This window comes from Choloepus didactylus, chromosome 6, assembly GCF_015220235.1.
Source record: "Choloepus didactylus isolate mChoDid1 chromosome 6, mChoDid1.pri, whole genome shotgun sequence".
NCBI lineage: Eukaryota > Metazoa > Chordata > Mammalia > Pilosa > Megalonychidae > Choloepus > Choloepus didactylus.
The window spans coordinates 23,034,497-23,046,926 of record NC_051312.1 but is presented as its reverse complement, the minus strand read 5'-3'; the positions used below and the strand labels follow the sequence as shown (position 1 = coordinate 23,046,926).

Here is a 12,430-nt window from a genome sequence, read left to right as displayed (position 1 = left end):
CCAGTCATATAATACAAAAAAAGTCAATTATATACACACTAAGCAAGCTCTCTAAGAAATGTGCCCCAAGAAGCATTAACATTAGTTTTGTGCTGTCTTGAAGACTTTTACACTTTATTTTCCAGACATTTTTAATAGTGTGTTTTCTCTACCATGTGGTAATACTTTTGACTCTTCATATAGGATTGCTTATCCTGACATCTTCCCTTTCCCCAAGAGGAGATTTGACTCTGCTTTAGAAGTTTCACATAAATTAAAATCTTTATCAAATATTAACATGGAAGGAGGTACTAAAGGATGCAACATATACAAATTACCTCTCTGTATATTTAGTAATTACTTTTTTCTTTAAAGGTATTTGCACGAGCAATCTTAGTCTGTCCTGCTTAATATTTCAGTACTACAGGTTTGAACCATCAGAACCTTGGCAAGACATTAATATTTCAAAATTATTAACAAATACCTCTAGGGGCAAGTCCATATTATTGAATTATGTCAAATTTACTATCACAAGGGAAAACAATTTTAGCCATCTTTAAGAATTCCCCAACCACTGCTTCTCAGTATAGAAAAAATGTAAAGTACATGTGGTGCATCACACAGCAAATCCAATCTCTGTTCCCTGAAATTCCCCTAATTTCATTCATGAGAAGGGGATTAAAAAAAAATAACTTAAAGAGTACTTTACAGTAACATTAAGCTTTCCTATGAAATACTCAGCATCTTAAATCTTATATATCTTCTTTCACTTTTAGTAAGCTAGTCACTGATGTAAGAGTTTGTGGAACTGGGAGAGGACATAACCCACTCAAAACAATTCTAGAAATTCTCTTTTGGGAGACTAGCAAGTTCCCAAGTTAAAAACAGGAAGGCCACTTTGTTGCTATGATGTCTTTCCAAATATTTTTTGTCCCCCTTTTACATAAACCTCAGTCACCACTCCTGTGTGGAGATGGGTAGAGGCTCTGGCCCCTGCTCCTCCAGCTTCTCAGCAGCTGTTTTCTTATTGCTGTAGCAAATCATGAAGGGATATGTGTCAATGAGGACTTCCCCAAAACTTCCTTTATAGATGATCCCACGACATATTTTCTGTCTTTTCCAGCATGTGAGATCTAAGAAGGAAAATACTGGTGTTCTATAAAACCAGAAGCCATCTCAATATCTGATCCATCATTTGACAAGGAGATTGTGCTGGAGAGGTACTTGAGATTGCAATGTGATCATCAGAATTGCAATGTTTAAAATCTTTCTTCAGTTTACTGATCTGGTAGCTTTTTATACTGTTTGCAGAGTTTCATTTTTTTTATTTCAATGTAGTCTTTAGACCTTCGTAGCTACTGCATGATTCCAGTTTGTTTCCTTGTTTGTTTGTTTTTAATCCTGCTGGCAGCTTCTTCCAAATTTTCACAAACAAGACACAGGTATTGCAGATATCTCCTGAAAGAGACTCATGCAACCCAAAACAGCTCTGGAAGTCTTTTTCAAAGAATTTACTGACAGTAAATTGAGAATTGGAGGAACTAGCCTTGTAAATACAGCAGCCCTCTATACTTCAGTACATCTTTGGCTTGTGAAAACCAAACATATTTTCTTCTGGGCAATATTATTCAATTTGACTCTCAACTCCAGCAACTCCTCAGTTATTTCCAAGCTCCACTCACTTTCCCCACCCCAAGATTTTTGTATTGCCTCACATACCCTCCCCAATAAAAAAATACACACTAAACTTGTATACAAAAGAATCCATCATCTGGAGATCACAAAAACAGCCCTCCCAGCAATGCCACCTCCAAGTATGTACGTTTAAAAACATATAAAATTATATTTGAAGCACATAATATACCTTCATTTAATTTTGTTTTACTAACATCTAATAAGTAATTAAAATATTACTGAGGTTTTGATTTTATCACCTATTTGTTGTTTTCTCATTTTGTGTCCTAGGTATGGGGCAGACACTGAATAACAGGAATGAAACACTCAGACCTTGAGCACAAAATGCTAACAATCCCATATTTTAGAAAATGACTTAACAAACAGAATTATATTTTTAAAATGCCCTGAGGAGAGTGTTGTTTGTGAACCCAAAAGAAGTATTTATCCCTGGCAGAGGAGGGGAAGAAGGGAAGGACAAGTTTCTGGTGGAAGTGATGGAGGAATTAAGAATTACCATTCAAAGATGCACTTTCCTGAAGCTCTTCCTTTTGTTCTTTATAATGTAAATATTTTGGACTTCATTTCATCTGAAGGGGCAAGATGTTGTTTTCCTCAATTCCCCTCTACTTACCAGTCCTTCTGACTATAATCTTTCCTCTTCCCAAGTTTTATCTTTAATTATTCTTTAGATCTGATACAAAATTTCTCCATTCAAAGACTTCCTTCTCAGCATACCAAATTCAGACATTTTGTTTCTGATTTATAGCACTTTGTCTTATAATTTCATGAAGACTTTCAGTTTTAAATGGCATATCTGAATGTTTAATTAATTGTTGATTCTAATAGATAATAATATTCACCAGTGTAAAACTCCTGAGTTCACCATGAATTACTAAGCATCTAAATGTACAACAGACACTTAGCAAACAGGAAATGCATCACAGAATAATTGAAACAGTATACCTACAAAAATAGAACAAATAAAACTTAGATATGACAAGAGACATCAGTTAATATTCCACAAAGAATAGCTAGTATATACAAGTTTAGGATCTGTAATGCAAAATATCCATTTAGGAAAGTGCAAAATTTTGATATGATTGGAAGTTAGTACCATCTTCTAAAAAAAAAAAAAGGAACACTTGAGACAACATACTTCCCATTTATCATTTGATTTTATGGGAAACACACACACACACACATATATGTAAATATATATATATAATTTAATATAAATATTTAAAATCAACTTTTATTTTTCAGTCTTTCAGGGCCTCTTTCACATCTTTATTCCTTAGGCTATAAATCAGAGGATTTAACATGGGAATCACAAGTGTAAAACAATGAGGTCATTTTGTCTTGATCTAGGGACTGGGAAGAACTAGGCAAGAAATATATGAAGAATATAGTTTCTTGGAAAATTGCAACAGCACTCCAGTGGGAAGTGCAGGTGCAGAAAACTTTAAATCTCCCCTCAGCAGAGTGGATTTTTAATGATTGGATGATACAACCTGTGTATCTGAACAAGACAGCAAGAGTACCGGAGGGTTATCACAGAAGAAATGATTAATTTCATTTGACCCACAGAAGCATAAGCAGAATGCTAATGTCCCTTGTGTCAGAGCAGCCATCTTTCCTACCAGGTAAACCCCAGCCATGAATATGGAGCCCACCCTGCTGGATATGTTGACTGTATAGATCATGGGTTGCTAATGGCCCTGTACCTGTCAAAGGTCATCACTGTCAGCAGCAGACACTCAGAATCTGCAAAGACACTGTGGCAGGTTGGATGTAGTATGTCCCCCAAAATTCCATGTTCTTTGATGCAATCTTGTGGGGCAAATGTATTACTGCTGATTAGATTGGAATTCTTTGAGTGTTTTCATGAGACATGACTCAATCAACTGTGAGTCAAATGTCTAATTGGATAATTTCCATGGAGGTGTTACCCCACCCATTCAGGGTGGGTGTTAATTGGATCACTGTAGTGGCATAAAGGAGTTCACAGACAAGGACCTCACAGCTACTGAGACTGACGTTTTGGAGGAGCTACAGCTTATGGAGACATTTTGGAGAACACAACTCAGGAGCAAGCAGACACCTAGAGAGGAATGTCATGGGAAAAAGCCAATTTGAAACCAGAACTCCAGAGCAGATGCCAGCCACATGCCTTCCCAGGTAACAGAAGTTTTCCAGATGCCATTGGCCATCCTCCAGTGAAGGTACCCAATTGATTGTTGCTGTGTTACCTTGGACACTTTATGGCCTTAAGACCATAACTGTGTAACCAAATAAATCCCCTTTATAAAAGCTAATCCATTTCTGGTTTTTTGCAAAAGGCAGCATTTGCAAACTGGAACAGACACAGAAGATGAAGAACTGCAGAACACAGCCAAACAAGGGAATTGATTTGTTCTTGGCAAAGAGATTCACCAGAATCTTGGACCCAATTGCTGTAGAATAGCAGAGGTCACAGAAGTCTCTACTTCTGAGGAAAAAGTACATCAGTGTGTGAAGTTGGGAATAAATTCAAATTAATTTATTTTAAGCCTTGGATTTAAAATGAAGATTTAAAAATGTGCTTTTATTAAAAGGGAAAAAGAAAGTAATTTTGACCAGGAAACATCTGATAGGCCTATCTTAAAAATTTTTAAGCCTTAGTCAAACAAAAACTTAGTTTTCTCTCTTTAAAAGTAAAAAAAAAAAAGAAAAAATCCTTAGATTATTAATTTGTTTTCAGTAGGAGGTTATAATTTTATTCTTAATAATCAGAAAATCTAGGTTTTATCAAAATAACTTCTTGTACTTTATGTTAACTTTATCATGCCCTTGGTTGTTTAAAAATATCAAGTCTTCTCACTTTTAAAAAAACCCAAGTCTCTTCCTTAATTTTAGTTCAACAAAAAAAAATTGTTTCAAACCTAACAACTTCTAACATTTTGCTTTCTCAAGGTCAAACTCTACAGGATATCTTTTTTTAATTCCAAAGAGTTGCAAATGTTCCTTCACTTTGAGTAAATAAATTGCTAAATATGGTTAAGTTCATTCAATATGTTATAAGCTACATAATAAATGTTTAAAAAATGTTATAAAAATTTAAAAAAATTCTAACCTTCTATTGGTTACTAATCTGTGTTATATTAAACAATATAGTGCTGCTAGTTATGGTTTTAGTTACTTTTAAAAAATGTTATATGTTACAAAAACAACCAAGTTTCACTCTCAGTTACATTGTTTTACTATTGCTTCTCTGAAATTCCTTGCATTCAGCTACAGGTCAGAGTTTCATCTTCAACCAAAAAGATTTTTTAAAAGAAGCAAGGCAATTATATAAAATATATTCAACCCATTAAATAACATAACCCTAGTAAAAATGTGAAGAAAATAATTGGACCTTGTTTTAACTGCAGTGCTTGCATGTTGAAACCAGTTTCCTAGTACTGTGCATGGTATCTCCTCATCTGAGTTAAGGGACTTTTTCTGTGGTCCCTTAAACTATAATGTATTGACCACATAATATGGACATGCTCCAGAAGTAGATGGAAACATGCTGTTACTGAAAATACCTTTTTCTATGATCACCTTTTGCTCTGCCTAGCAAAAAAGACTAGGTCACTTTGGCTCTTCAGTGGACACTGCCTCCAGACCAGTTCTGTTGCATAGTGCCAGACAGCACCACAAGACTGTTGGATGGAACCCTGGGGCCCACTGTTCTGTTTTCCAGAGGACCTACAATTCTGTGCTGCAACAATTGTACAAAGAACATACCTCCCAGAACTATAATTTCCAGAATGATGTGGTTGAAACCTAAAAACACAATTAACACTAATTCCTGCTTTTATGGGGGGACAGCATATATAATATTGTTAGCTTAACAAACAATGCAGCTAGGGTAAAAACATGTGCATTCATTGGCATTAAGTGCTGCATGTATATACCAGATGAATATAACAATATCTCTTCAATATTAAATTGCATGCAGGAAGATATTAATCATGTTAAAAATTATAGTAAACTGGAGTCATCTTCTGAGTTAATGAATTTACCCATGAAATGGAAAATAGTCCTTATTAGCATGGCTTTTGTTTGCCATATATTTGTCTTGTGGTTGCCTGTATTCAATCCGTGGGTTTATGTCCAGAGCAACTTCTAGATTAATATAAGAACTTGTTTGCTCTTGCTCAGCAGGAAGCAGTTACAATAAGTAGACCTTTGCCCACTTTTCCTTTCAGAAGATATGCTGACAAGATACCATTTCTTAAGAATAAAAAAAATCACAAAAAAGGGGGATTTGGTAGCTGGATAAGTTGAGAAAATACTCAATTTAATTCTTTAGCTGGAAAATACTTAGTATAGCTATTAGCAGCCAAGAAAAAAAAATGAAAAAAAAGTCTCTTATGGTCACTTCACTCAAGCAATCTTGAGTTATTCTAAGCATCAAAAGCCATTTTTAAATTACTTGCTGTTGCTCTAATCTCAACAACAAAACACTTACTGTCTATTCCCATGAACTTTCCCAGCATTGCCTGTAGAAAAATTCAAGAGATATCACCATTTGGTTTGATAACCAGTGCTTCTTCTTGAAAAACAAGCCTGAGTGAAGGGAAGACTTCAAGACAATGGGAGACAATGACCAAACAGCTTTATCTCTTCTAATTTTTTCCCTTCTGCTTTCTTCTGAATCCTAGCAATTTCTTTGTATGGGGTTATAAAAGTCAAAACTACTCTTCTCACTCTAAACTAGTCTCAGAAAGCATTTTTCCTCCAATTCCTTGTTACTTCATCTTCAATAAACTCACCTTATCACCAAAGCAAAGATACTTGTTTCTCTGCTTAATGTGTAATCACATAGGCCTAACTATGCCTTATGATAGTAAAAAAGTAAAGGAATTTTTAATAAGCATATTTTCCAGCTATCACATGCAATCAGTTGGCTTAAATAACAGGAATTTATTGGGTCACAATTTTGAAGCCAGTGGAAATCCATAATGAAGATGTCATCAAGGTGATGCTTTCTTCCAGAAGAAGGTGCATTCTAGGGATGACTGCCAGCAATCCCTGGTCCTTGACATTTCTGTCACATGACAAAGTACATGGCACCCTTTCCTTGCTCTTCCAAGTTCTGTTGATTCCAGCTTCTGGTGGCTCCCTCCCTGCTCTCTCTCCGTGACATTCCCTGTAAGGTGTTTAGTAATAGTACAAGACCTATGCTGATTCACATGGGACACACCTTAACTGAAGCAAATTATTCAAAAGGACTTATTTATTATGGGTCCATATCCACAGGAAAGGATAAAGATTAAGAACACTGTTTTTCTTTGGGATATAACTCCAAGCAAACACAAAATCTTTTTAAGGATTTTGTTATTGTTATCTTTATTTTGCTGTCATTGTTGTTGTTTTCCCTGTGTTGCACATTGCATAAGTCTATTCAAAGAACTTTTCAATCTGGAAATTATAGTTTTCAGTTCTGGAATTTATGTTTGGTTCATCCTTGTAGTTTACAACTGTTCACTGAAATTTACCATCCATTTATGGATGCTATTCACTTTTTCCCTAATTTTTAAAACATATTTATTACAGTTGTTTGATTTCCATGAATGCCTGATAATTATAACATGTTAGTTTTCTGTGTTTTTATTGTACCATCACAATCACATTTTCTTGCTTCTACTTTTTCATATATATAATATATATAATGTATATATATATATTATTTTTATGCTGAATATGTTGCAAAAAAGAAGAGTAGCTAATATTTCCCTGCAGAAAATACTATACACCTTCCTCTAACACTGCAGTAATAAAAGCCTGAGTCTGTAGTTGATTCTGAGCTGAGAATTTTTGCAATTTTAATTACAATCATTTTGAAGATGGCAGACTGGTGAGCTGTATGTTTTAGTTACTCCTCCAGGAAAGTAGGTAAAAAGCCAGGAACTGCGTGGACTGGACACCACAGAGCAATCTGTCTTTGGGCATACTTCATACAACACTCATGAAAACGTGGAACTGCTGAGATCAGCGAAATCTGTAAGTTTTTGCGGCCAGGGGACCCGCGCCCCTCCCTGCCAGGCTCAGTCCCGGGGGAGGAGGGGCTGTCAGCTCCAGGAAGGAGAAGGGAGAATTGCAGTGGCTGCTCTCATCGGAAACTCATTCTACTGATTCAAACTCCAACCATAGATAGACTGAGGCCAGACACCAGAGACTCTGAGAGCAGCCAGCCCAGCAGAGAGGAGACGGGCATAGAAGGAAAACAACACGAGAAGCTCCAAAGTAAAAGCAGAGGATTTTTGGAGTTCTGGTGAACACAGAAAGGGGAAGGGCGGAGATCAGGCCTTGAGGCGCATATGCAAATCCCGAAGCAAGGCTGATCTCTCTGCCCAGGGCACCTTTCCTTAATGGCCCTGGTTGCTTTGTCTATTAGCATTTCAATAACCCATTAGATCTCTGAGGAGGGCCGTTTTTTTTTTTTTTTTTTTTTTTAAATCCTTTTTGCTTTTTCTAAAACAATTACTCTAAGAAGCTCAATACAGAAAGCTTCAAAGAATTGAAATTTGGGCACGTCAAGTCAAGAGCAGAAATAAGAGAGCTCTGAGACAAAAGGCAATAATCCAGTGGCTGAGAAAATTCACTAAACAACACAACTTCCCAAGAAAAGGGGGGTGTCCGCTCACAGCCACCATCCTGGTGGACAGGAAACACTCCTGCCCATCGCCAGCCCCATAGCCCAGAGCTGCCCCAGACAACCCAGTGTGACGGAAGTGCTTCAAATAACAGGCACACACCACAAAACTGGGCATGGACATTAGCCTTCCCTGCAACCTCAGCTGAATGTCCCAGAGCTGGGAAGGGGGAGCAGTGTGAATTAACAAAGCCCGATTCAGCCATCATTTGAGCAGACTGGGAGCCTCCCAACACAGCCCAGCAGCCCAGAACTGCCCTGGGGGGACGGCACTCACCTGTGACATAGCACAGTCATCCCTCAACAGAGGACCCGGGGTGCACAGCCTGGAAGAGGGGCCCACTCGCAAGTCTCAGGAGCCATACGCCAATACCAAAGACTTGTGGGTCAGTGGCAGAGACAAACTGTGGCAGGACTGAACTGAAGGATTAGACTATTGCAGTAGCTTTAAAACTCTAGGATCATCAGGGAGATTTGATTGCTAGGGCCACCCCCCCTCCCCGACTGCCCAGAAACACGCCCCACATACAGGGCAGGCAACACCAACTACACACGCAAGCTTGGGACACCAATTGGGCCCCACAAGACTCACTCCCCCACTCACCAAAAAGGCTAAGCAGGGGAGATCTGGCTTGTGGAGAACAGGTGGCTCGTGGACGCCACCTGCTGGTTAGTTAGAGAAAGTGTACTCCACGAAGCTGTAGATCTGATAAATTAGAGATAAGGACTTCAACTGGTCTACAAACCCTAAAAGAACCCTATCAAGGACAGCAAATGCCACGAGGCCAAAAACAACAGAAAATTATAAAGCATATGAAAAAACCAGACGATATGGATAACCCAAGCCCAAGCACCCAAATCAAAAGACCAGAAGAGACACACCTAGAGCAGCTACTCAAAGAACTAAAGATGAACAATGAGACCCTAGTACGGGATATGAAGGAAATCAAGAAGACCCTAGAAGAGCATAAAGAAGACATTGCAAGACTAAATAAAAAAATGGATGATCTTATGGAAATTAAAGAAACTGTTGACCAAATTAAAAAGATTCTGGACACTCATAGTACAAGACTAGAGGAAGTTGAACAACGAATCAGTGACCTGGAAGATGACAGAATGGAAAATGAAAGCATAAAAGAAAGAATGGGGAAAAAAATTGAAAAACTCGAAATGGACCTCAGGGATATGATAGATAATATGAAGCGTCCGAATATAAGACTCATTGGTGTCCCAGAAGGGGAAGAAAAGGGTAAAGGTCTAGGAAGAGTATTCAAAGAAATTGTTGGGGAAAACTTCCCAAATCTTCTAAACAACATAAATACACAAATCATAAATGCTCAGCGAACTCCAAATAGAATAAATCCAAAAAAACCCACTCCGAGACATATACTGATCACACTGTCAAACATAGAAGAGAAGGAGCAAGTTCTGAAAGCAGCAAGAGAAAAGCAATTCACCACATACAAAGGAAACAGCATAAGACTAAGTAGTGACTACTCAGCAGCCACCATGGAGGCGAGAAAGCAATGGCACGATATATTTAAAATTCTGAGAGAGAGGAATTTCCAGCCAAGAATACTTTATCCAGCAAAGCTCTCCTTCAAATTTGAGGGAGAGCTTAAATTTTTCACAGACAAAGAAATGCTGAGAGAATTTGCTAACAAGAGACCTGCCCTACTGGAGATACTAAAGGGAGCCCTACAGACAGAGAAACAAAGACAGGACAGAGAGACTTGGAGAAAGGTTCAGTACTAAAGAGATTCGGTATGGGTACAATAAAGGATATTAATAGAGAGAGGGAAAAATATGGCAAACATAATCCAAAGGATAAGATGGCCGATTCAAGAAATGCCTTCACGGTTTTAACGTTGAATGTAAATGGATTAAACTCCCCAATTAAAAGATATAGATTCGCAGAATGGATCAAAAAAAATGAACCATCAATATGTTGCATACAAGAGACTCATCTTAGACACAGGGACACAAAGAAATTGAAAGTGAAAGGATGGAAAAAAATATTTCATGCAAGCTACAGCCAAAAGAAAGCAGGTGTAGCAATATTAATCTCAGATAAAATAGACTTCAAATGCAGGGATGTTTTGAGAGACAAAGAAGGCCACTACATACTAATAAAAGGGGCAATTCAGCAAGAAGAAATAACAATCGTAAATGTCTATGCACCCAATCAAGGTGCCACAAAATACATGAGAGAAACATTGGCAAAACTAAAGGAAGCAATTGATGTTTCCACAATAATTGTGGGAGACTTCAACACATCACTCTCTCCTATAGATAGATCAACCAGACAGAAGACCAATAAGGAAATTGAAAACCTAAACAATCTGATAAATGAATTAGATTTAACAGACATCTACAGGACATTACATCCCAAATCACCAGGATACACATACTTTTCTAGTGCTCACGGAACTTTCTCCAGAATAGATCATATGCTGGGACATAAAACAAGCCTCAATAAATTTAAAAAGATTGAAATTATTCAAAGCACATTCTCTGACCACAATGGAATACAATTAGAAGTCAATAACCATCAGAGACTTAGAAAATTCACAAATACCTGGAGGTTAAACAACACACTCCTAAACAATCAGTGGGTTAAAGAAGAAATAGCAAGAGAAATTGCTAAATATATAGAGACGAATGAAAATGAGAACACAACATACCAAAACCTATGGGATGCAGCAAAAGCAGTGCTAAGGGGGAAATTTATAGCACTAAACGCATATATTAAAAAGGAAGAAAGAGCCAAAATCAAAGAACTAATGGATCAACTGAAGAAGCTAGAAAATGAACAGCAAACCAATCCTAAACCAAGTAGAAGAAAAGAAATAACAAGGATTAAAGCAGAAATAAATGACATAGAGAACAAAAAAACAATAGAAAGGATAAATATCACCAAAGGTTGGTTCTTTGAGAAGATCAACAAGATTGACAAGCCCCTAGCTAGACTGACAAAATCAAAAAGAGAGAAGACCCATATAAACAAAATAATGAATGAAAAAAGGTGACATAACTGCAGATCCTGAAGAAATTAAAAAAATTATAAGAGGATATTATGAACAACTGTATGGCAACAAACTGGATAATGTAGAAGAAATGGACAATTTCCTGGAAACATATGAACAACCTAGACTGACCAGAGAAGAAATAGAAGACCTCAACCAACCCATCACAAGCAAAGAGATCCAATCAGTCATCAAAAATCTTCCCACAAATAAATGCCCAGGGCCAGATGGCTTCACAGGGGAATTCTACCAAACTTTCCAGAAAGAACTGACACCAATCTTACTCAAACTCTTTCAAAACATTGAAAAAAATGGAACACTACCTAACTCATTTTATGAAGCTAACATCAATCTAATACCAAAACCAGGCAAAGATGCTACAAAAAAGGAAAACTACCGGCCAATCTCCCTAATGAATATAGATGCAAAAATCCTCAACAAAATACTTGCAAATCGAATCCAAAGACACATTAAAAAAATCATACACCATGACCAAGTGGGGTTCATTCCAGGCATGCAAGGATGGTTCAACATCAGAAAAACAATCAATGTATTACAACACATTAAAAACTCGAAAGGGAAAAATCAATTGATCATCTCAATAGATGCTGAAAAAGCATTTGACAAAATCCAACATCCCTTTTTGATAAAAACACTTCAAAAGGTAGGAATTGAAGGAAACTTCCTCAACATGATAAAGAGCATATATGAAAAACCCACAGCCAGCATAGTACTCAATGGTGAGAGACTGAAAGCCTTCCCTCTAAGATCAGGAACAAGACAAGGATGCCCGCTGTCACCACTGTTATTCAACATTGTGCTGGAAGTGCTAGCCAGGGCAATCCGGCAAGACAAAGAAATAAAAGGCATCCAAATTGGAAAAGAAGAAGTAAAACTGTCATTGTTTGCAGATGATATGATCTTATATCTAGAAAACCCTGAGAAATCAACGATACACCTACTAGAGCTAATAAACAAATTTAGCAAAGTAGCGGGATACAAGATTAATGCACATAAGTCAGTAATGTTTCTATATGCTAGAAATGAACAAACTGAAGAGACACTC

The 12,430-nt window shown here is 37.2% G+C and overlaps 2 pseudogenes; both read right to left on the bottom strand.

Annotated features, from left to right (window-relative positions):
• Positions 1-933: 933 nt before the first annotated feature.
• Positions 934-1,597, bottom strand: LOC119538696 (annotated as a pseudogene).
• A 1,318-nt stretch (positions 1,598-2,915) lies between these two features.
• Positions 2,916-4,179, bottom strand: LOC119536701 (annotated as a pseudogene).
• Between the last annotated feature and the right edge of the window lie 8,251 nt (positions 4,180-12,430).